This window comes from Protopterus annectens, chromosome 8.part0 (assembly GCF_019279795.1).
Source record: "Protopterus annectens isolate FY-2018-M chromosome 8.part0, PAN1.0, whole genome shotgun sequence".
Taxonomy (NCBI): Eukaryota; Metazoa; Chordata; order Ceratodontiformes; family Protopteridae; genus Protopterus; species Protopterus annectens.
This window is the reverse complement of record NC_056741.1, coordinates 1,675,210,184-1,675,234,724: the sequence shown is the minus strand read 5'-3', so window position 1 is coordinate 1,675,234,724 and position 24,541 is coordinate 1,675,210,184.

Sequence of the window (24,541 nt, the reverse complement as noted above, 5' to 3'; positions counted from 1 at the left end):
TATTTTCAAATTTTTGTTAAAACTAAATTTATCATTCACCCATAATGCATTTGTTTTGTCTGATAAGTTCTACCTTGTGCCTCATCTAAAAAAGGAATTTATTTCAAAGTTTCTATAATATGTCAGCTTTCATCCACATACTTCATATAAGGCAAGTACACAGTTTAGCATTGTCTAGGAGCTTGTGTTACTGATTCCAATGGCATTTTACTTATTTCTTCGTTTGTTTGCTTTCTCTCTTGCTTGCTTGCTGCATGCATATATGTATGTATGTATGTATGTATGTATTCATGCATGCATTCATTACATTTTGGCTAGTGGAAGCAAGTAACTGAGCAGGGCACATTTTCAGCAGAGCTTAGTGTAGAAAAGGTTCATGTACATGTGGGTGGAAGTCATCACCATGATAGTTTAGTAAAAGTTAGAATAACATGAATTCATTTCACATTCAATCAGGGTGCAATACTTGTACACTGCAGATAACCTTTTAATCTTTAAACATATTAATACAAAATAAATTAACAAGAAAAACAAGGTCATATCAATTTATATTAACAAAGAGAAAGAATAACAACAAATACAATTTAAAAAGAATATGCACATATTTGTATTTTTTGTAGTAAAGCTCAAAGCCAGTAATGTTATACATTTCTGTGAAGCTGATAACACAATATTTAGATTTGTTTAATGCGGTGGTGGTGCTGCGGTAGCATTGTCACCTCACAGTAAGACCTTGTCCTGTTCGATTCTCAGCTACAGCATCTTCTGTGTAGAGACATGCGTAAATGGGCGTACCTTCGTTGAAGGTTGTGTGTCAGGGCCGGCAACTCGACACATAAAAATCTACTGCCAATCATTAGCAGACTGGAGTTCCGCTGTGGCGACCCCTTACCGGGAAAGCCGAAAGACACAACAACTTTTATGCCTATCTTCCATCTTGTAAGTTTAAAACAAAGCTGGTGGTCCTAAGAGATCATCTAAGAGATCATCTTAAACACAAAAGATAAACATATGGCCTATAATCTGTGTGTAATAACAAAATAGCATGTTCAGTCCCATCAGGGATGATCTCGGTCATGGTTCATTGATTGTCTCTTTTGAGCTGGCTCAGAAATCCATTTCTAGCCATGTCCTGTAGTTTCTGTTTGATCACCGTGGGATCTATGCATATCACTGAGTCAGAAGTATGAAACCTATTTTATAACTTAAAAGTCACACGTGAGAAGAAAGTGGGCCAAATTCATAAAGGTTACTGCAAAGTGTACAGAATGTGTACAGCTTGCAGTTACCTTTTCAAATTCAAAGACATCCCTAACACAATGCTTTAGTACGAAGACATACAGCATCTCATTAGGCTGTCTCCATGGCCATTCTATATGGCAATGAGGCACACTGAGGGAGAGGAACATAATAATTTGCCATATGCTGTTTCCCCCCAGAACTGTCTCAGAGAAGGCATCTATGTGCAAAGCAATTCACAGAATCACTCAGCCGTTTAGATTAGCACAGCCATTCCATGCACTTTGCAGTTGTGGCCATGGTCAGCTATTGTGGAAAAGTTATGTACTGGGTGTGTAAGCACTCTTTACATGCATTTTTCTCTGCAGCAGTATGGTAGGAATAGGATGAATGTGTTTAGTGCCTGTAAGGTGCTCCATGTGGGAGTGTGCATCTGTCAAGCAGATAGCATGAAGGATGACGAGGGTTAGGTGAGGTAGGGGTTTATATCTATCTATATATATATATATATATATATATATATATATATATATATATATATATATATATATATATATATATATATTTATTTATTTATATATGTATATACAGTAGAGAGTCAATTATCCAAACTAATTGGGACCTAGGGTAGTTCGGATAATCAAATTGTTCGGATAATCAAACATATAACTGAACTGGATAAAAAGCATCTAATCCATGGACAATAAAGAATATTTTTTACACACGACCTGGCTACAAGCTCAAAAAACATACTCAAGCAAATATGTATAATGTTTACATATTCAGACTCGATGATTTTTCCTAGTTTTGATAATTGATGTTTCTGATAATCAATGTTCGGATAATCTACTCTCTACTGTATATATATATATATATATATATATATATGTATATATATATATATATATATATATATATATATATATATATATATATATATATATATATATATGGGTCTGGGACTAATGAGTGAACGACCATTTCACCAAATCTGAAATGGCCGTGCATACTTATGCAAAAGTGCTTTTCACCGAAGAAGCACTTTCGTGTAAGTATGCCTGGAGGTAGAGAGAGTTGTGGGGGAGTGACTATTGCGGAGATTGTACTATGGTGCGGTTAAAGGAATTTTTCCCTTTTGCCCACTGTAGTGTGATCTCGGAGTGAGAATAATAAAGTAGGGGGGTGTGGGGGGCACAGCCCCCCACATGGGGAGTGCTGGGGGGCTTGCCCCTGCATATACGCTTTTTTATTCTTTTTTAATGTTTTGTTTTTAACGTGCTTTAATGAAAGTGGTTTTTCGGTAAAAGCAATTTCGTTAAAGTGTGTTCGGGTAAGTTGGATTCGGACTGTTGAACTTTCGTTCAACAGTCCTAAATCCATATATATATATATATATATATATATATATATATATATGTGTGTGTGTGTGTGTGTGTGTGTGTGTGTGTGTGTGTGTGTGTGTGTGTGTGAAAAGTAACTAAAGGGAAAAGAATTCCTGTCATTCATAATGCAGCTGATGCAGTTAACTACCACAGGAGGTGTTTGACTGCACTTCATGGTAGTTAACTGTAACTCAGAGACATGCAAATTACCCAGTAATGAGATCTTTCCTCATTGTGGCTAATGTGTCTATAAAATACAAAACACTGCTTTTTGCTAACATGCTCTTTTTATCACGGCCTTTAATGAGATACTGTAGGCCATTAATGACTCCCCAGAACTGTCCAGTCCTGTTGACATTGTCCTTTGAAGAATGTATGTGTTTCCAGTCCCCCTCCATATAATTTGAGTTATTCACTCATCATTTCAGATGATATTATTAATTAGCCATGATTCACTTCTGTAAAAAGTGCAGGAATGTTAACGATATACCCAGACCTTGATATTATTATCATATAATCATAGGAGATTACTAGGCTAATGACTCTGGGGCCCTTGCAAGCCTAGCCAAGATTTTATCCCCAAAAGAGAAACCTCAATCAGCACCTGTCACACCTGTCAATGAGGGACACAGGTGGAACCCCTTGGACAAATTTGTGGTTGCCCATCCACTCATCGAGGTTTTGCTTGAAGAGGGTCAGCGACGTACTTTGTTTGACGTGTATGGAGAGTCTATTTCAGAGATGGAGTAGCCTTTGGGAGACAAACTTGTCTCTCCAGCAGGTTTTGTTAATGTCACATATTAGATTTAAGCCTTTCAATCTGGTACTATGCAAAGAGTTAGACTTACGGATATGGATCCTCTATAGTAGAGCAGGGTCTGATATTGCCTTGTAGGTGAGACACAGGTCACCTCTGAGCAATCTGTATGATACAGAGTAGAGTGACAGTGATTTTTCACAGGTTCTAGTCAGTGAGGACAGACTGAAAAACAGCCAACAGTATTAGTACAGTTCAGTATTAGGAAAAGGTGAGTATCAAACTTAGGAAAGCCCTTAGCTGACTCCACAATGTCACCCTCAGTGGCGAATTCAAAAGAATCCAAGGAAAGGCTTTCAGATAGGTTAACAGAGCAGAACAACAAGATATTCGTGATACAGAGTGAAACACATAGATTCTGATATATATTTGCAAGGGAATACAACATTATATAGTATTCAGTTCTGTTATGTGCAATTATGGCATAGAGTTTAGAGTATTGGAGGCTAGTTAATGATGGATGAGATCATTGCAAATGTTTGTCTTTGAATGCAGATATACAAGAGCGAAGAGATTTTTATCTATCCTGTATTGATTGTCATATCTGGAGCCACGGTGGTGCAGTGGTAGCATTGTCGCCTCACAGCAAGAGGTTCTCCCATTCGATTCTTGGCTGGAGAGCCTTCTGTGTGGAGTCTGCATGTCCTCCCCACAGTCAAGCGGCATTCGGAAGACATGCGTGAATGAGCATGCCTTCGTTGAAGGTTGGGCATTGAGCTGGCACCTCGGCACCGTAAAAATCTACTGCCAATCATTAGCGGACCGGAGTTCCACTGTGGCAACCCCTAACCGGGAAAAGCTGAAAGAAGAACAACAACATTGATTGTCATATCTAGATAGAAACTGTTTCTGTTGAAGTACATGATGCCTGCTAGAGATATGGATAGTAAACCAACAATGAAAAAACGTATTTACTTACTTTACCCTAGTTTAGTTGAAGAGTGTCTGTATCCATGAAGAAAATACCGTAGGCCTTCTGGTAATGGAAAATATCATTGCTTAGTTTAAGGAACATTGCATGGCAGGACCTTCCACAAACTTTCATGATTTTTTAATAGAAAAAAAATTAATTGTTGCATCAGTAAAAGCCATTTACAGGTTCTGATTTTATTCCCAGAATATATAATTTATCTACGCAGTTCTGAAGATCATACCAGTTTACCCATACAATGCAGTGAATCCACAGGGAGGTACTGACAACAAATTCTTTAATAACAAGAAGGGGGTGCTTTAAAAAAACACAAAGGAAAGAGAGGCTTTAAGAAACTGGAGCAAAAATAGCAATTGTAGTTTAAAAGAAGTTCATATGCCATGTTTTGGCAGCATAAAGTTGATGTTCCTCCATTTGCCTTATCAGCAATTCTATTGATGTCCCACAGAATACTTTGATCTTCTGCCTTGAAGATCTGGTAGAAGTCTTTCTTTTGCTGTCACCTTACCATCTTCATTGAGATCTTCCCATTGAGATCAGCAAGAGTTGTATCTCCTTATCATTTTTCATCAGGCCAGTTGTAATAACAGGGCACAGTCCAGGGAATTAAAATGCGTGTAATGGATAATGTCCTTTAGCTTCTTCCAGTAGAGCAAACGGTGCTAGCATTGACTGCAGTTATGGTTGCAAAGCCTTGATAATGGGTGAACTGTTTACCTCCCAGACACAAGATTCACAGTTTGATTTTACCTCCCAGACACAAGATACACAGTTTGATTTTACCTCCCAGACACAAGATACACAGTTTGATTCTCACCTTAGGAAGAAACACAGGCATAAAAAGGCCCCTAGGGTTGTTATCTTAGCAATCATCTATGAATTAAAACTGTGTCTTAAAGAGCTTTGATGTTGAATTTCTTAGCTAATAATTTTGATGAGTCATTCAAAAAATGTGCAGGTTGCCAATAATTACTCATAATTCTCCTATAAAAGAATTAAGGTCTAGCAGTAATTTCTTCAGCTACTGGAAGCTGACACCAGGTGGCAGATACAATAAGGCATTAGTACAAGTCTGACCATGCAGGAGGCCTTTTACTGTGCCTAAACCGCCTAATGGTTCAACAAAATGATCTATAATCTCAGAAAGACAATATATAGATGATGCATCATTGCACATACTATTTTCCTGTGATAATACAGTTTGTTACATCTTTAACTTTGAAAATGTATATAAATTTGAATACAAGTCTAATTGCTAGTGCACAAAGTGTATCAAATGAATTAAAATGAAACAAAGGAAATGAGGGACAGAGAACATTCATTATATTATCCTTATGTCATCAAACAATGTTTGCTTATTTCAGTAATTTATTTCATTTTTAGCAATAGGTAGCAACCCCCAGGGGTAGCCGGGATGGTGCAGCAGTTAGTGTTGTTATCTCACAGCAAGAGCTTCTCTGGCTTGATTCTTGACTGGGGTCCCTTCTGTGTGGAGTCTGCATGTCCTCCTTGCGGTCATGTGGGTTTCCTCTGGGTGCTCCAGTTTCCTCCCACATCCCAAAGACATGCTGTAGTTGGATTGGACACTCTAAATTGGCCCCAGGTGTGAGTGTGTGCCTTCTGTGGAAGGTAGGGTGCTGGGCTAGCAACTCGATGCAGTAAAGCTCCGCTGCCATTCGTGCTGCTGTCCGTTCCTCGTCTGCGGCAACCCCTAACCGGAAAAAGGAGAAGAAGGTAGCAACCACTAGGCATATGACCGGTTTTGAAAGGACATTTGAAATGTCATTTATATAGACTAATGAAAATTTGGCCAAGTTCCCAAGGAAATCCCCCTACTTTTCTTTTAGCATGTTCTAATTGATCCTTTTCGGCTTTCTAAATTAATTCCTGAGCTTCTTCCAGTTCGGGTAGAAAGCACCTCAGATTTATTTCTCGGTATAAGAGTTTAGTACCCATCGCACTGAACTGCACTCTCAGCAAAGGAATATGACTCTAAGAGACTAGTGTTGGGTAAGAACTCATAGCCTTTGGCTCTACCGGCTAACAAAAGTAAATGTGTTACCTACTGAGACACATCATTATTTATCCAGTATTACAAAGGCTAAGAAAAATTAAACAGAGTTCACATTAGTGTCTATCGAGTTGAAACATATTTGCAGCTAAAGCATCCCAGCAGCCCAGCTATCTGTCATTTGCTTGAATATATCACCATTATGCATTAACAGAGATCTTAGTTCATTATCAGTAATGAAAGTACACTCCCTAAAACCAGTTATAATTTCCTTGTGCAGCTGTAAACAGATTTGTTTCCTTGTGATAAGACTTTTCTATATAATTACTGAGAAAATTTGGGTTATCAGAGTAAGAAATACAGTACAAACTTTCAACTGCTTATGGCCTTACTTAAAACCAATGTGTTATACATAGCATGTATGCAATATGCATTACAAAACTAATAACTATTTTTCAGGAGTATTTTTTGTAGTATAAAATGTCTCTCTTGCTCTCTCTCTCTCTCTCTCTCCCTCGCATGCTCTCTCTCTCTCTGGATACATATATATATATATATATATATATATATATATATATATATATATATATATGTATATATATATATATATATATATATATATATATATATATATAGATATATCAAAATACAAAATGTCTGTTATTGTCAACATTATTTATATCCCCTCCAGTGATTGCTGTAGTGTCAGTAATGGAAACAGAGACGTACTCTTCCTTTTGAAAATCACATGGCTAATGTATTAAATAATCATCATTGTGTACAGAGTTTGATCAGTAAATTTAGGCAGAAAATTAAATGCCCACAGGCTGTAATAAAAACTCCTAGAATACAGGTTCATTAAGATAATTTTGTTCCTTTTTCCACTCTATTAAGTACGGAAGTCCTAAATTGGCATTTGAGTAGTTTGAAACTAATAAAGCCTGCAGGCCACATAAGGCAGAAAGAAAACATTAAAATTCACAGACTGATGTTCGTGTTCAGCAAATTCATTAACATGATTGTGGTACCCAGGCTTCTGCTAGAGCATTCAGTTGTATGACTAAGGCTTCATTTCAGTGTTGGTAGTAGAAGCATCTTCTTAAGCTATCTAGCTGTGATTTTAGTCGAATTTTCAACAGTCTGTTGAATTATAAAAGACAGCAAGAAACATACTAACAATGTAAATGCTGAGTACCAGAACCATTAAAACCATGATATAAATTCTGCATACGCACTCTTAAATAAAAAAAAAAGTTTAATTAATACAATTCTTTATGATACAATTACATAACTCTTGGTGATGCAATGCCTGTCCTAAGAGGTTTTGAGAGTAATTTTAAAAAGATATCCATTGGCATCTAGTGCATGCCTATAAACTGAATCTTCTGAAGGGCAGAGGACCAAGGCTACACACAAGAGAGCAAATAAATTATTACAAGGCCTACTACAAAAAACGACCAATGAACACTAAAGGTCCAGTGCAACAAAGAAAGGAAAGACCAGCTGAACAGAGTCTTTTCAAGGGGAAAGCTTTTCCCCTTGGGTCTGTGATGTAAATGAGTACTGCCAAGTTGGAACTTTCCAGTTAACAAATGTAAATAAACAATAAACAAACCATATGCATATTTCTGAGGCAAAGGTGGTATTCTAAACTCATAAAACAATTATCTAGAAAGGCTGTTGAAGCAGAGGTAGATTATAAGACTAGGTATTTATTTATTTATTTATTTTATTTATTTATTGACATTTGATTAGCATAGGTTCATAGGTAGGTACTAGGCTATCTGCCCAAAGGCATTTATAAGCCTAGCCAGAATTTGTTGGCTTTCGCCACCCCCTTAGATTAGTTCCCTGTGCCTCTGTCCAGCAGAGCCATTGAAGTGATCCCTGAGGTAAACTTTCTGTTTCCCATCCACTCATCAAGGTTTTTCTTGAAGAGGGCTAGCGAGGAGCTCTGCTTAATGTAGATTGGAATCTTGTTCCAGAGCATGGGAAATCTCTGGGACAGGAATCGATCCCTCCAGCACGTCCTATTTATTGTTGTGGTGAGGTTTAGATCCCTGGAGTGTGTGGCTCGAAGTGATATGTTTTTCTTTAGGTGGAGCATTTCCATCAATTCTGGGTTGAACATGGCCTTGTATGTCAGACAAATCTGATATGTTGATTACAATACAGCATACATTGTTTATGTTAGACACTTTATTTATTTATTTATTTTACATGTGTATAACGGTAATGTCCCATTGGGCCAGGAGCCCATTTTCAGAGGAGACTCGGGGAGAAACCCTGCACAAAATATTGATAGAATACAGTAGAATATATATATATATATATATATATATATATATATATATATACATATATATAGTTCAACAATGATTGGATACAGAAGAGTAAATATACATGGTGAGAGTTACACAACCTACAGTACAGTACAGTACATATACACACTATAATAGAGAATGCACAATTAGGAGTAGACAGATCACAAATAATTTTTGCTTTATCGATTTAGCAAGACTGTTAGTTTAAAAAAAGACATACTTAATGTAGCAAATAGGTAGTGAGAGAAGCAGGAGAGAAGGATTTGGTGTATATAAGAACATTGGCCTAGCTCTGGTAAGAAGAGCTACCATTGGTAATCAGAGGTTGGTGAAGGTTTGGTGGGATAATTAGCCAGGTAATGTGCAGGAGCATAGCCAAGACTGGTAAGGTCTTCTTTCAGAAGTACTTTAAATTTTTGACTATGCACTTTTTGGCATTTAGCTTAAGGCCATGGTTTTGACACCAGGTATCTGTCTCAGTGAGACCCTTTTGGAGGATGTCTGTGTCAGCCAGAGAGTCAATTATAGCCACTAGTTTGTAGTCGTCTGTGAACTTGGTCAGCCATAGTCCTCCTGTGCTTGCCTGTACCTCTGAGAAGTATATGCTGAACAGGAGGGGTCCTAGGACTGAGCCCTGGGGAATGCCACTTGTAACCAGTTTAGAGTCAGATCTAGCTCCTGCAACTCTTACCATGTGGGTTCTGTCTGTGAGCCAATTGGCAACCCATCTCATGACATAGGGGTTTATGTTCAGGCTGGTGAGCTTGTCTATAATACCTAAGTGGGGAATGGTGTCGAAGGCCTTTGCAAGGTCTAGGTAGGCTCTGTGGACCACCTTTCCCTCGTCTATAGCCTTGGTAACTGTCGCAAAGAAGTCCACCAGGTTTAGGAGGCATGCTCTGCCATTAACAAAGCCGAAATGGGTAGAGTCCAGCGTTTGGAGTTTTCCAATGTCTCTGTTAAAGAGATTCGTGATGATGCACTCCATAGCTTTGCAGACCAAGCTAGTCAGGCTTATATGGTGATAGTTCCCTGAGTCCGTTGTGGCTCCACCTTTGTGGAGCGGAATAACCATTGCTGTGCACCATTCTGTGGGCACGTAGCCTGTGGAGAGGCTGAGTTTAAACAGTGTGTTTAGGAGAGGGGTTAGTTCATCTTTGAGCTTGTGTAGGACGTAGCCTGGGACACCATCCGGTCCCACTGATGCAGTGTTTTTGGCTTTAGAGAGGGCTGTTTTACCCTGAGTGTCTGTGATTTCAGGAGCACTACATTCTTCTGGTATAGTTATGGGTCCTTTTGGGGGTGAGAGGGGGGGTGAAGTTTGCACTGAACCTGTCTGCCAGGATGTTGGCTATATCGGTCGGTTCAGTGTATTTTTTGCCATTCTGCACTAACTCCAAGCAGATCTGAGAATTGCCACTTAGATTCTTGACATAGCTAAAGAATGCCTTGTGGTTATCTTTGAAGTCCATGGCAATTTTTATTTCGAAGCTAGCCTTGGATGATTTTATGAGGGAATGTAGTTTCTTGCTGATACTGATCAGGGATGTCTTCCCTTCTTGGGATTTTACTCTTTTCAGTGCTAGTTTCCTCCTTCTATTGTATAGCTTGTTTATGGCAGGGGTCCACCAGACTGGTTTCTTTTTCTTGGAGGAGTGAGTCTTGGTTTTATTTGGGATAGCATGATCCATGCATTCTTGTAGGTGCCTGTAGAGTGCATTAGAAAATAATTTTGCATCTTGGACAGCATTATCCTTTAGCATGGGGGCTTTGAAACTTCCCACCTCGGTCTTAAGTAATGTGAAGTTTGCTTTTGAAAAGTTTTTCAAGGTGGTTTCTTTGCCCGGGGGTGGTGGCGGAATGTGGATATCCAGAGTGATGAGTTTATGGTCAGATCTAACCAGTGAGGGTTTGACCTCCGGTGTGGAACACCGATCGCCCATATTGGTGATGACCAGGTCCAATATGTTGTCACCTTTGGTGGGGTGTTGACCAGTTGATCTAGGGCATTTGAGTTTATAAATTCGAGGAAATGTTGGGCAAGGGAGTTTGTACTTGAGTAGTTCTCCCTGTTAATGTTTGTATTAATTGGAATCACCCAATAACAGGGTGTTTGGCAGGACCTTTATGTTTTCCAGTGTTTCCAGGAATGTGGAGTGGGGGTCCTGGGACATAGTGGGTGATCTGTAGCAAGCTATAATTTGAATAGCAGTTTTGCCCATTGTTAGTTGCACGTGGATGATCTCTGAACCATCGTGCTGTGCCACTAACCTGGAGGTGTGGGTATCATTGATGAATATGGATACTCCCCCACCTTTTGTATTTTGGTCTGGGTTTTGTGGCCGAAATGTATGGTAAGAGTTGTAGCCTGGTAGTTCTGGGGTGCTCTCTGGAGCCTTAAACCAGGTTTCTGTTATTGCACATATATCGATTTTCTCCATACTGAGGAGTGCCTCGAGTGCGTGCATTTTCAGGTTTAGACTTCTGGCATTGAGTAGCATTACCCTCAGTTTTTTTGTTACTTGTGCTTTTTACAGTGGTGGGTTTGTCTTTTGAATGTTGCCTAAAAAAGGCACAAGAGCCTTGGCCAGTATTCAAAAGCCTAAGGGTGACAGGTGCAAGCCATCTCTAGCGAAGCAGGGTGGCTTGTCGAGCATGTCATTCCAGGCTGACAGACACTGGATCCCCTTTGAATGACAACAGAAGCTTAGCCAATTATTGAAATTGATAATTTTCTTCTCTATACCGTAGTCTCATTCCTCGTGAGGGCAGGAAGCTACTCAGGGTCAGGGTCATACTGGCCTGGGCTACATGATCAGAGATCTCCTCCATATCTCTTTTCATGTAGTCCAGGGAGGTACGGCTCAGGTCATTCACACCAACATGGACAATGACAGAGTCATATTTGTATTTGTTCTGGAGTGACCTGAGTGCTTGTGTTATGTGGCAGATCCTGGCACCTGACAGGCAGCTAACAGTAACCTTCACCTTGTTCAGCCTAGTGAGTGGGACATCAGTGTGCCTGACTATAGAGTCACCTATTACTAGTGTGTTGGGTATGTTATTTTGCCTTAAGGGCTGTGGTTGTGTGTCACACTGGTTTTGTGAAGTATGTTTTTCATGGTTTGTGCTGGGGGATGGAGGTTGCTTGGCTGTCTGCTTTGGAGGTCTCTGTTGCTTTTGCAGATTTTTATTTAGAGCCTCCAAGTATGTTTTTGTGTATTTATGTGTGTTTTTTGCTGGTGCTGGTTTCATAGGTCTATGTGAGACTGTTGGTGTGATGCAAGTAATTCCCTTCTCCTCTTGACTGCCTGGTCCAGTCTTGGGTTTAGAGAGGTTAGCCTCCAGTTTGGCTGTATAATTGCATCTCTCGCATGTATTAGTGTTTGGTGGAAGGAGGAGAGGGTTGTCTGTGTACATGAGGCAATTGTAGCATTGCCTCAAAATGCCCAGATTCACCAGTTGGACCGGAGAGTACACCTGAAACTGCCCTTTGTACATGCCTGGATAGGTACAGTGAAATGTTTTACTGATTGGCTGGTAAGGTCGAATACAGAGCCTTGTCCTGCTCTACAGTAAAGGGGGGGTCTAGTGCTAAGTTTTATTAATGCTTGCTATGAATTTTGAGCAAGTGCCAGGATGAGAAGTGAATAGTTTGAGTGCTTAAGTTGAAAGTGTGTCTAGTTCCAAGGGAAAAATTGAAGAGTAGACTTTGTGGAGCCGGGAATAGTTATACCCCAGCTAACCAGCGCTGCCCACAGCACAAAACCGCGCAAATGCAGCTTTTATAACAGGGAAATGAAAGAGACAGAAATTAGCCCAAAATGGTCAATAAACTCTTAATTTCTGGGCTGAAACCACCCCTCCAGGGACAGATAGGCTACTCAAAGCTCCCTCTCTCACAGTGAACAGAGAAACTTCCTTCTATCCAAGTAAGGTATGGGCAAACACAGAAACTTCTAACACAGCCCTGAATTCAGCACTAACCTGAAAACTGGACTATACTAGCTTAGAAAGGCGGGAAACAAGTATTTTTTTGTTTGTTTTTTTCAGAAAATAAAACAGTTAAACAGGTAATTTAAACACAAAAATTACTTTGTTAAAGTGCAGGCAGTAAAATAAGTACAATATGTAGCTGAAACAAGCTTTTTAAATCACAGAAACTGTAGAAAATCAGCATTTTAAGCAGAATTAGCTAAAGACAGCAAGAAAATGCAGAAAAATTATACTTAATTACTCCAAAGTCTCTCTTTTGTCTCTCTGCTGCTGTAGAACTCTGCTGGGCACCAGGCAGGAGCTTGCTGAGCTGTATACAGGAAAGTTTGACTGGGTAGAAGCCCATTTTCAGTGGAGACCCATGGAGAAAATCTCTAAATTATTATAAAACATCTTACGATCTTCAAAAATAAAACAAAAAAACTTCTGCAGTTTAAATAATTATAACAAATTAGACATAATATAAAAACATTGGTTACAAATGAATGCAAGACGATATAATGGAGTTACACAATAGGGTATGCAGAAGTATGGGTTTACCTAAAAGCCATTCACAATCATTTTTTGGCTCAATGTTTATCAGAAATTAAGTACTGACAACTTTGAGCTGAAAATCTCTAAGTTGTACCACAATGAAGAAAAGGGAAAACCCTGTGAAAGTGTAGTCCTGGCTCACACCATCCAATACATTGAGGTAAAGGTCACCTTGACATTAAATTCATGCACTTAAGCTATTCTACCACCAGTGCAGAAATTATCAACTACTTTGACAAGTAATGTATGGTGTGTGTGTGTGTGTGTGTGTGTGTGTGTGTGTGTGTGTGTGTGTGTGTGTGTGTGTGTGTGTGTGTGTGTGTGTGTGTCTCCATCTGTCTGTGCATGCACGCATGTGTGTGTGTGTCTTTGTGTGTTTGAATGTGTGTCTATGTGTGGGAGGTGTAATTGTGAGTTTCTGTGTGCTTGCTCATGTGTGTGTGTGTGTGTGTGTATGTGTGTGTGTGTGTGTGTGTGTGTGTGTGTGTGTGTGTGTGTGTGTGTGTGTGTGTGCGTGCGTGTGTGTGTGTGTGTGTGTGTGTGTGTGTGTGTGTGTGTGTGTGTGTGTGTGTGTGTGTGTGTATGTGCGTGTGTGTGAGACAATATATGTGTCTGTGTCATGAATGTACAGGTGTCTGTGAGTGTGCATGTTTTACTGTCACTGTGTGGTTGTATCAATGTGATTGTGCCAGGAAAAATGGACAGCACCGACATAGAATTTACTTTTTTAACCCACGGTAACCTATTAGGCACTAGTGTCTGTTTTCAGAAGTCAACAGCAGGCGTTGTTCTGCTTAAGTGAAATAGTTAAACAGTTTGTACAATGATGGAATGAAACCCAGAGGAAGCCTTCTAGCATGCCATGACCTTATTCTGCTTTACTATATGGCTACCTTATCTTCAATATCTTCAATCATACTATGTTTTTATACCTGCGCATATGGCCTGTGTGCCTTTCCTACAATACACTGCACTGTTCTACATGTACATCCTCTTATATTCCTTGCACATCATTTTATCTGTCCCATTGTCAGAAAATCTCCAATTTCCTTCTGTCGCTTCCTTACAAAGTGTCTGAATAGTTGACAAAATCCCCTACTGGTTTGTGCCCCTATATGAGTACATTGTTCAGCTATTTAAATTCCTCTTCTGATATCCCCTACCCCTTGCAGGTCACTGTACTTTTTTGCCAAAGGCCTCACAACCCTCTCTGTATTCCTGATGATGCCTTCTAAACTCATTTCAACCATGACCTAGGCAAAGAGTCATAAGAACAGAAACAGAATTTGTATCTTCTGAAGGAAAAGATAATATACAGTATGCACTGAAATATTAACTTCTTCTTCTCCCGGTTAGGGGTCGCCACAGCAGATCACCTGTCCGCTCATGACAGGCAGTAGAGTTTTGTGGTGTCAAATTGCGAGCCCAGTGCCTAACCTTCCACAGAAGGCACACGCACTCACGTCTAGGGCCAGTTTAGAGTATCCAATCCACCTACAGCATGCCTTTGAAATGTGAGAGGAAACCGGATCACCCAGAGGAAACCCATGCAACCACAGGGAGGACATGCAGACTCCGCACAGAAGGCACTTAAGCTGAGGATTGAACCAGAGAACCTCTTGCTGTAAAGTAACAATGCTAACCACTGCACCACCGTGGCCAGCCATGCACTGAAATATTAACAAAGAGGGCAAATAAGAAACTCAAGCAAGGCATACTCATAAAACATTTAACACATAGAACATAAAACAATACTTAGAAGGTGGGAATAACTATGAATGAAAATTAAAATGACTAATGTAAAAAGTAACTATATAATTAAATGCAACAGGTGGGCACATGCTGAATATGGAATACATCCAACAAGGAGAAAGTTAACAGGTGAAGGAAAGGAGTTGCTGTTATGTGGGAGTGAAAGTACACAACTTACAGAGGGTAGATGTTCTAAACTAATGGAAAGGAAAGGAAAGACTAGAGTGGTGAACTCGGAAGTAGGAAATAGAATATAATAGAGAAATATTTGGATTAGTCTAGGCTTAAAAATGCCTACATTGAACTCCTTTTTCTAAGGAGAGAATGAGGAGGCTTTGTCTGAAGAGAGACAGGGTGAGCCGAATTCTAATTTTAAAGAAGTCAAGGAGTTCTGACCAGTAAGAGACAGACGTGCAAGAGAAAATAGTTTGCTAAGTGAGTTCACAGAAACAGGTTGATATGGCATGAGATTAAAGTGGTATGAGGTGGTTGTTAGTTTGTTGGCAACAGGGGATAAAAGTTAGAATTGAGTAAACTGTAGAGTAACATGAAAAAACAAAATGTAGCATATTAACTGATCAGAGAATGTCTGTAGAGTTATGTATGGTGCAAATCATATATTCTAGGGTCTAATATTAAGATGAATCTAGAGAATTAGTAAGCAAGTTTTAGTATCTGGAAGGTATATTATGGGCTTAGAGATCAGAAGGAGAACATTTTCCTTTTGTATGCTTGGGACATTCTTTACAATTGATTTGCATCCTTCAGAAGTAACAGTACTGATAAGTTTGCAAGCACTTTTTATCTGGTTCAGGCCTTTATTGGTAATGTAGTCAATGCGTTCTCAAAAAAGAAAGTAGGGGCCAGGACAAAATTTACTTGGGAGATGAGCCTCACATTGGGGAGGGAAGTCTGAGTTTTAGGGCAAGAGGAAGCTTTTGGAATGGTCCAAAGGACTGTGGAGGTCATTTTATGGTAAATGACTACAAGTGTATTGTTTGAAAACCATGAGCACTATTCTATAAATACATCAGCCAGTAAAAAAGGTTGTAGAAAATAGAGAAAACTATTTTCTTATAAAAGGTGTAAGTCATCGACATTAAAAGAAGTACAGAGATAGCAAATGCAGAGGGACAATTATTGATGGAAAGGGAAATAGAAAAGCTCCTTCAGCTAAGCCTTGCAGTACATGCAAGTAAACAGTGGTGTGCTGGGAAAGTGAGTTTTGAAACTGGAGTTGAATGTTTCTATTTGTAAGAGAGTTTTTAAGCTATGAAAGAGATGCAGGGGTGAAGTCAATGTTACATAGCTTGTTAAAGTGTAAGGGGTAATCTTCTGAGTTAACACATAAAGCTCCCATCAGCCAACCATTATTCATAGTTGTGTACATAGTATCAGTAGCAATTACAGACCTAGCAGCCTTACAATCCTCCAATGCAAAGCCATGGTACACATTATAGTTGACATAAACTGTGATATCAAGAATCTTGTTGGGCTTAATGCACAACAACTTGGCTTTGTGAAGAGTAGACCCACCTGATAAACTTATTCAAAAGGGTCACATACACTGTAGATGGTGGCCATGCAGTACACTCAGTATATCTTGGCCTGTATAAAGCCTTTAACAACATTCCCCATGTTGGCATCATGCAAAAGTTAAATGCTTTAAAAATTGACTTGTATGCAGTAAGAAGGATAGCAAACTGGTTGAAAGACAGAACCAACAGAGTAGAAGTTGCAGGTGCCTGATCAGAAAGATTGAAAGTGGCCAGCAGTGCCTCTCAAGGCTTGGTGCTGGAGCCTCTCCTTTTACTATTTACTACTCAAGTCTCCAAGCAGAGAGCCAAGACCTCTGACAAACAAAGTTTGAGGTGCCAACTGGAGGTTGATGTTAAGTCATCCTGTGACACCCAAACGCTACAGAATGAACTCATCATAGAAGCTCTTGTTGTACTAAAAATAGGTTCAAACTGAATGTTAGAAAATGTAGTAGCATTACTTTTGCTAGACACCCACCCCCCCACACACACCCCACACCTTCATCACAGAGGTGTAGTGAGCTATTCTTGCACCCAGTGCCATCCCTGATCTTGCACTCCCCTCAACTTTAACTTGAGGTAAAAAATGCTCCTCTGTTTGGAATTGAGGAGACAAAAGGTCCTCTTGCCTTTTAAACTGTAGCAAACTACTTGGTACAATTATTGCAAGCAGCTGCTTCAGTTTATGCCACACAAAGAATGTTACAGATCTTCAGTTATGACCAAAAATGCAATGCCAGCATTCAATGCCTGCAATGTGCTGAAGACTGACAGAGATCAGCCGAATGCACCCTATTCAGTTTGCACCTGAGGTGGCTGCCCACTTCACCTCACTGTACACCTCTGCCTAATCATACTGTATAGACAGCACACTACTGCAAAACAGAAACATCATCAGGGGCTAAGTACTTGGATTGATAACTAAGTCCATTTCTTTTGATCATCATATGGTATCAGTTGTCAGGAACTTCTTTTGTTTAGCCCAGATAATTGCCAAAGGAATATCACCAAGGTGTAATGAGGTACTCACCTCCTTGCACTCAGCTTCTATCTGACCAGTTATTCAGTACAATACCCCTTTGGGATGTATTTTACTAAACATATCAAACAATTAGAAATACCCCAAAGGTCCTAATAATAGAGACCACAGGCCTAAAGTCCTTGAGCTACCAAGAGAGGCTGGAAACTCTATCCCTTTATTCAGAGTCTTATAGGATTTGGAGGAGAGATACCTGTCTGCCTTACATAGCTACTAGAGACCTGGTCATCGTGGACCTTCTGCTTCTCTACAAGTCCAATATCTCCTTCAATACTAGGACCAGCAACAAAAATCTCCCTTAATATAGGTTCATAGGTAGGTACTAGGCTATTGGCCCTAGGGCCTATATAAGCCTAGCTAAAAATGTACCCTGGCTTTCACCACCCAAGAAAATTATTTTCCGGTGCCCCTGTCAAGCAGAGCCACAGAGGTGATCTCGGGGTGAATTTCCTATTTCCCATCCAGTCATCAAGATTTTCTTGAAGAGTGCTAATGAGGAGCTCTGTTTGACATAGATAGGTAGTTTGTTCCAGAGTATGGGAAGTTTCTGGGACAGGAATCTATCCCTCCAGCATGTTCTGTTTATTGTGGTGACAAGGTTTAGGTCCCTAGAGCCTGTAACTTGGAAGGATTAGGATTTCTTTAAGTGGAGCATGTCCAACAGTTCTGGGTTTGACATAGCTTTGTATGTTAGGCAGAGATCGCCTCTGACTAAGCGATATGTGACGGAGTAAAGCTGCAGTTTTTTTAGACGTTCTGCATAGGGCATCTGTTTGAGGCTGGTAATCCTCTTCATGAGGTATTCTGTAGCTTTTCCAGTTGGTGTAGATGTCTTGTGAGGTACATACCAAAAGAGGCGTTGTATTCTATAATGGGTCTAATGAGTGATGAGTAGAAGGGAACAATGACCTCTTTTTTCCTGGATGAGAAACCTTTTGTGATGAGGTGTGCCATGTAGAAGGATTTCCTTACTACTGTGATGATGTGATTATCAAAAGAGAGACTAATATCCACCTGTGTCTCAAGGTCTCTTATCACACTTTCGGTGTTAAGTAGACTACCACCTATGTGGTAGCTCATGGGTACAGAGTTTTCACCAAAGGGGATGATAATGTACTTTTTGGAACTGAGCTTGAGGCCATGGCTTTGACACCAGGCATCTGTCTCAGTGAAGCCCTTTTGTAGGATCTCCACATCGTTAGGAGTTTTGATTATGGCTCCTAGTTTGCAGTCATCTGTGAACTTCATTAGCCAAAGACCTTTTGTGTTAGCCTGTACTTCAGAAAAGTAGATACCAAACAGGAGAGGACCTAGGACTGAACCCTGTGGTACTCCACCTGTCACTGGTCTGAACTCAGATTTGGAGTCTGCTAATTTCACAGTGTGGGTTCTGTCAGTGAGCCAGTTAGCAACCTATCTTGTGACATAGTGATTTATATCTAGTTTAGTAACTTTGTCTGTAATTCCAGAGTGGGGGATGGTGTCAAAAGCCTTGGCGATATCTAGATAGGCTGTGTGAACCACCTTACCCTTGTCTACGGCTTTGGTGACTGCTTCAAAGAAGTCTATCAGATTTAGGAGACATGATCTGCCTTTTACAAACCCGAACTGGATGGGGTCCAGAGTTTGGAGATTATCAATGTCTTTATTTATAAGTTCCATGATGATATGTTCCACGGCTTTGCAGACCAGGCTCGTTATGCTAATGGGGTGGTAGTTCCTGGGGTCCATGGTGGTTCCCCCTTTGTGGAGTGGGATAACCATCACTGTGCTCCATTCAGCGTGCACAAAGCCTGAGGTGAGGTTATGATTGAATATGGTGCTTATGTGGGGTGTCAGTTCATTCTGTAGTTCATGTAGAATGCAGCCTGGGATGTTGTCAGGTCCCATGGATGCTGTGTTCTTAGCTTTGGAGAGTGTGTTTTTTACCTGTGCAGCCGTGATTACAGGAACTTTGCTTTATTCCGGTATAGAGATGGGCCCTTTAGGGGGTGAGAGGGGGGTAAAGTTAGCAATGAACCTATCTGCCAGGATGTTGGCAATATCAGTTGGTTCTGTATATTTAGTGCCATTGTGCTGTAACTCAGAGCAGATCTGAGTGTTGCCATTGAGATTCTTGAAATAGCTATAGAATGCTTTATGGTTGTCTTTAGAATCAGTGATGATTTTGTTTTCGTAACTAGCTTTGGAGGATTTTATGAGGGATCTCAGATTCTTACTGAGGCTGACCAGGGAGTTCTTCCAATCATGGGATTTTACTCTTTTTTGCAACAGTTTCTTTCTTCTGTTGTAGAGTTTGTTTATGGCAGGGGACCACCAGATTGGCTTCCTTTTTAGGAGGATAGCATCTTGGTTCTGTTAGGGATAGCATGATCCATGCACTCGTGTAAGTGCTTATAAAGTACATTTGTGTAGGAGTCAGCAGTCATACCTCTATTGTCCGTCTGCATGGGTGTCATGAAGTTTGGCACTTCTGTCTTAAGAAGCGTGACGTTGGCTTTGGAGACATTTTTTACAGTGGTTTCCCTAATGGGGGGTGGAGGCGGGATGTGGATGTCTAGGGTGATTAGCTTGTGATCTGATCTGACCAATGAGGAATTGACCTCTGGTGTGGAACACTGGTCACCCATGTTGGTAATGACCAGGTCTAGGATATTGCTGCCCCTGGTGGGGGTGTGGATACGTTGATCCAAGGCACTGGAATTTATGAATTCCACAAAATGTTGAGCAAAAGAGTTGGTACATGAGTAGTTTTCCCAGTTAATGGTGGGGTAGTTGAAATTGCGATTTGGAAAGCGAGATGGAGGCAACACCAATAAGGAGATGAAAAAGCAGAAACCAAACTAATACTTTGCAGCAAGGCAAACTATAACCAAACGAATAAACCACCACAGCGTTCCACTACGTTCTTTATTGACCTAGGTTTCGTTCATTCGAACTTCTTCAGTAGTTGAAATTGTCCATTATTAGGGTGTTGGGTTGTACCCTAATATTTTCTAGTCTATCAAGAAATGAGGAGTGGGAATCTTGGGGCATGGTGTGGGATCTGTAGCAAGTAAAAATTTGGATTGTGGTCTTGCCCAGAGTTAGTTGCACTTGGATAATCTAGGGTGCATTATGCTGAGCAACTAGCCTGGGGGTGTGGATATCCTTAATGAATATGAACACGCCTCTGCCTTTAGTGTTTCAGATCAGGTTAGGTGGCCGAAAGGTGTGGTATGAATTATAGCCTGGTAATGCAGGGTTTCTCTCTGGAGCCTTGAACCAGGTCTCTGTCACTGCACAGATGTCGATGTTCTCCATTTTAAGGAGTGCCTCGAGTGAATGCATTTTGAGGTTTAGACTTCTAGCATTGAGTAGCATTACCCTCAGATTTTGCTTGCATGTACCTGTTACAGTGGTGAATTTGTCATTTGAACCTTGCCTAAAAAAGGCACTATAGGGGTGGCAAGAGCCTTAGCCAATATCCAGAATACCAAGGGTGACAGGTGCAGGCCATCTCTGGCAAAGCATCGTGGTCTGTCGATCATGTCATCCTAGCAGACAGATACTGGATCCCCTTAGAATGACACCAGAAGCTTAGCCAATTGTTGAAGTCAATTATTTTGTCCTTGTACTGTGGTATCATTCTGGGTGATGGCAGAATGCTACTCAGGGCTAGGGTCATACCTGCCTGGGCTACAAGATTGGAGAGCTCCTCCATGTCTCTTTTCATGTAGTCCAGGGAGGTACATCTCAAGTCATTCACATCAACATGGACAATGACAGAGTCATATTTGTACTTGTTGTGGAGTGACCTGAGTGCGTGCATTATGTGGTGGATCCTGGCACCCGACAGGCAGCTGACAGTAACTTTATCCTTGTTTAGCCTGGTAAGTGGAACATCAGTGTGCCTGACTATAGAGTGACCTATGACTAGAGTGTTGGGTACGTTGTTATGCCTTATGGGCTGTGGTTGAGTGGCACACTGAGTTTGTGGGCTATGTGTCATTTGGGTTGTGTTGGGGGGTGTAAGTTGCTTACATTTCTGCTTTGGAGGTCTCTGTTGCTTGAGCAGATTTTTATTGAGAGCCTCCACAAATGTAGGTGTGTGTTTTGTGTTTCTATGTGTCTGTTTTGGTGGTGTAGGTTTTGAGGGACTATGTGATGTGTGGTGTGGTGTGGTGCAAGTGTTTACCTTCTCCTCTTGACTGTCTAGTACAGTCTTGGGTGAAGAGAGCTTTGCTTCCAGGTTGGCTATATAAGGTCATCTCTCACAGGTTGTGGTGTTGGGTGATAGGAGGAGAGGGTTGTCTGTGTACATAAGGCAACTGCTGCATTGCCCCAAGATGCCCAGATTCATCAGGTAGACAGGAGAAAACAGCGGGAGCTAACCCTTAGACATGCCTGGATAGGTGCTTATTTATTAAGTACTAAAAACTGTTTTCCTCTAGACAAGTGAGGAAAGTTGAATTCTGTAGTAATTTGTAGTTTATTTAGCACTTACAATGAGTTCTGAACAAGTGCTGACGTCAAAGAATATATATATAATAAGATAGCACAGTTTTGTAAAAATATGAAAAAAAGGAAAAGAAAACATTATAATAAACAAGTAATTATAATGATCTAAGCATGATACATTCCATACAGATTATATAATTCAATAGCATTGGCTAAATAGAGCAGAGACAGAAAACCTACTGCTCAGAAATGGGATAGACAGATGACAGAATCAAGATTAGGTAGGGTCCTGGCAGGGGCATAACCAAGTTTTCTGGAGAAATGTTTTTAGTTCTTTTTTGAAGTTGTTAATGTGTGTAATGCTACATAACCTGACAGGGAGGTTGTTCCAGAATTTTGTTATTGAGGATTTATATATAAGATTGCCAATGTTCATTTTGGACCTATAAGTTTGAAGAAGGACTTTGTCAGTACTGCGTAAGGTACGGGAAGGGGTATAGTAAGTGACTAGACTGGAGAGGGAGGGACAAGCAGTGGGTTTATTGAGAAGGAAGTGGGTTATATGAAATTCAGATAATTTGATATGCTGGGAAGTTCAATCTAGTGTAGCTTGTTAGGGGCAAGGCTATGGTGAGTGGAATTAGGTACGTTAGATGCAAATTTTGCAGTTTTAGTATAAGCTTGTTCCAGTTTGGAGAGCAGGCAGGACTGAAGGTTACTAAGAACTGGGGCTCCATAGAGGACACTAGGAAGTAGATAGGCTTGAGCCAGGGAGAGTCTAGAATCAAAGGACAGAATTTTTTTATTGCAATATAGGCGACCAAGTTTTTGATTAGTTTCCTTAATCAATTGCTGGATGTGTAAGTCAAATTTCAGTTGGTCATCAATTGTCATTCCTAGTAATTTTTTGTGAGTTTCAATGTTAATGATGGTTTTATTTAAGGAAGATATGGAGAAGGAAAGCTTAAGGTGATCACTGGCCTTGGGGAGAAAGAGAAGGAGTTTTGCATTTTTAGGATTCAAAATAAGCTGATTTTTATTTATCCAGCTTTCAACTGAAAGGAAAGATTGTTGTGTACGTGTCTGAAGTTGTGAGATTGAGTTTGTTGATGTGATCAGAGTAGAGTCGTCTGCACATTGTATGAGGGTAGAGTGGATAGAGGGAGAATGGAGGTAACCGGTAAAGATGTTAAAAAGATGGGGTCCCAGGATAGAGCCCTGTGGTATGCCAGTGTGTGTGGGTAGAAAAGTAGAACACAAAGATTGCCATTTGACTGATTGTAGTCTGTCGGTGAGATAGCTGGAGAACCAAAAGACGGCTGAGGTGGAAAGATTTAAGTTAGCCAGTTTGTTTAGTAATTTGGGGTATGATACCATGTGAAACACTTTTGAAAGTTCTAAGCACAGACATGAGACCAGTTTGTTGTTATCTCTAGCTTCAGCAATAGTGTGAGTAAAACATGGAAGGGCTGTAGAGGTACTGTGGTGTGGTCAAACTCCATACTGGGTAGGAGTCAGGAGGTTATTGTGGGTGAGGAATTTCACTATCTGGTTATGTATGCATTTTTCGAGAATTTTGGAGAGTGGGGATAGTATAGCAATGGGTCTGTAGTGGGAGGGGTCAGTGGCATTGCCATCTTTGTGAAGGGAAATAATGTTGAAAGACTTCCAGATGTTGGGTACAGTGGCTTCTCTAATAGATCTATTATAAGTATTGAAACTGAGTAGGCAATAGTGTTAGCTGCTAGTGTGAGAAAGTGGAGGGGGTAGATTGTCAGCAGAGGGAGAGCACGGTTTAAGTTTTAGAAGGAGAGATTTTATGTAGGAGGTTGAGATAGAGTAGAGAGAGAATCCTATTTCATTACTTGTGGTTTGAGGTAATGTTTTTTGGGGGAATTGTGGTAAAATAATTGAGCCCTTGTTGTTTTACCACTAGAGAGAGCCCATTCATGAAACTTTCACAGACTGTATTTCTAAGGTGACCCCTGCCTTCCTATTAAACTTTTCTTTATCTTGTTAATGTCACTACAGTTCCAGCTAGTAATATCCATGCATGAATGGAAGGAATCCCACATGAAATGTGCAACCAAAATGTACGCCCATCTGAAACAATCCCACCTGTGCTGGTTGGCTATTGTTTTGAATGTTACCAAGGAGGCACTGTTAAAATGCTTCAGCAAGGAGTGTTTCTCAGTTGTGCCATGTACTTGGCACACTACCATTCCCTCAGCAGCAATGGTTACCATCTGTAGAAGTTGTCCTTCAGTGGTCATCATGTATCTTCAGGACTCTTCTGGATCAGCTCTAGGTACAGGTACTATTAAGCTCAAATAACTAGAGCATAGAAGTCCTCTTACTTGCCATGGGAAAATCCTGTTGTTTGACATTAGCACATGGAATATATTCACCTGTTAAGGTACAACTACTAGATGGGAAATTTTCAGTCAATAAAGACACCTGTCTCTCACAGAACAGTAGATTTTTATTGGTTTAACACAATGATCAGATGATTAAACCAAAATGTAAATGATAAACAAA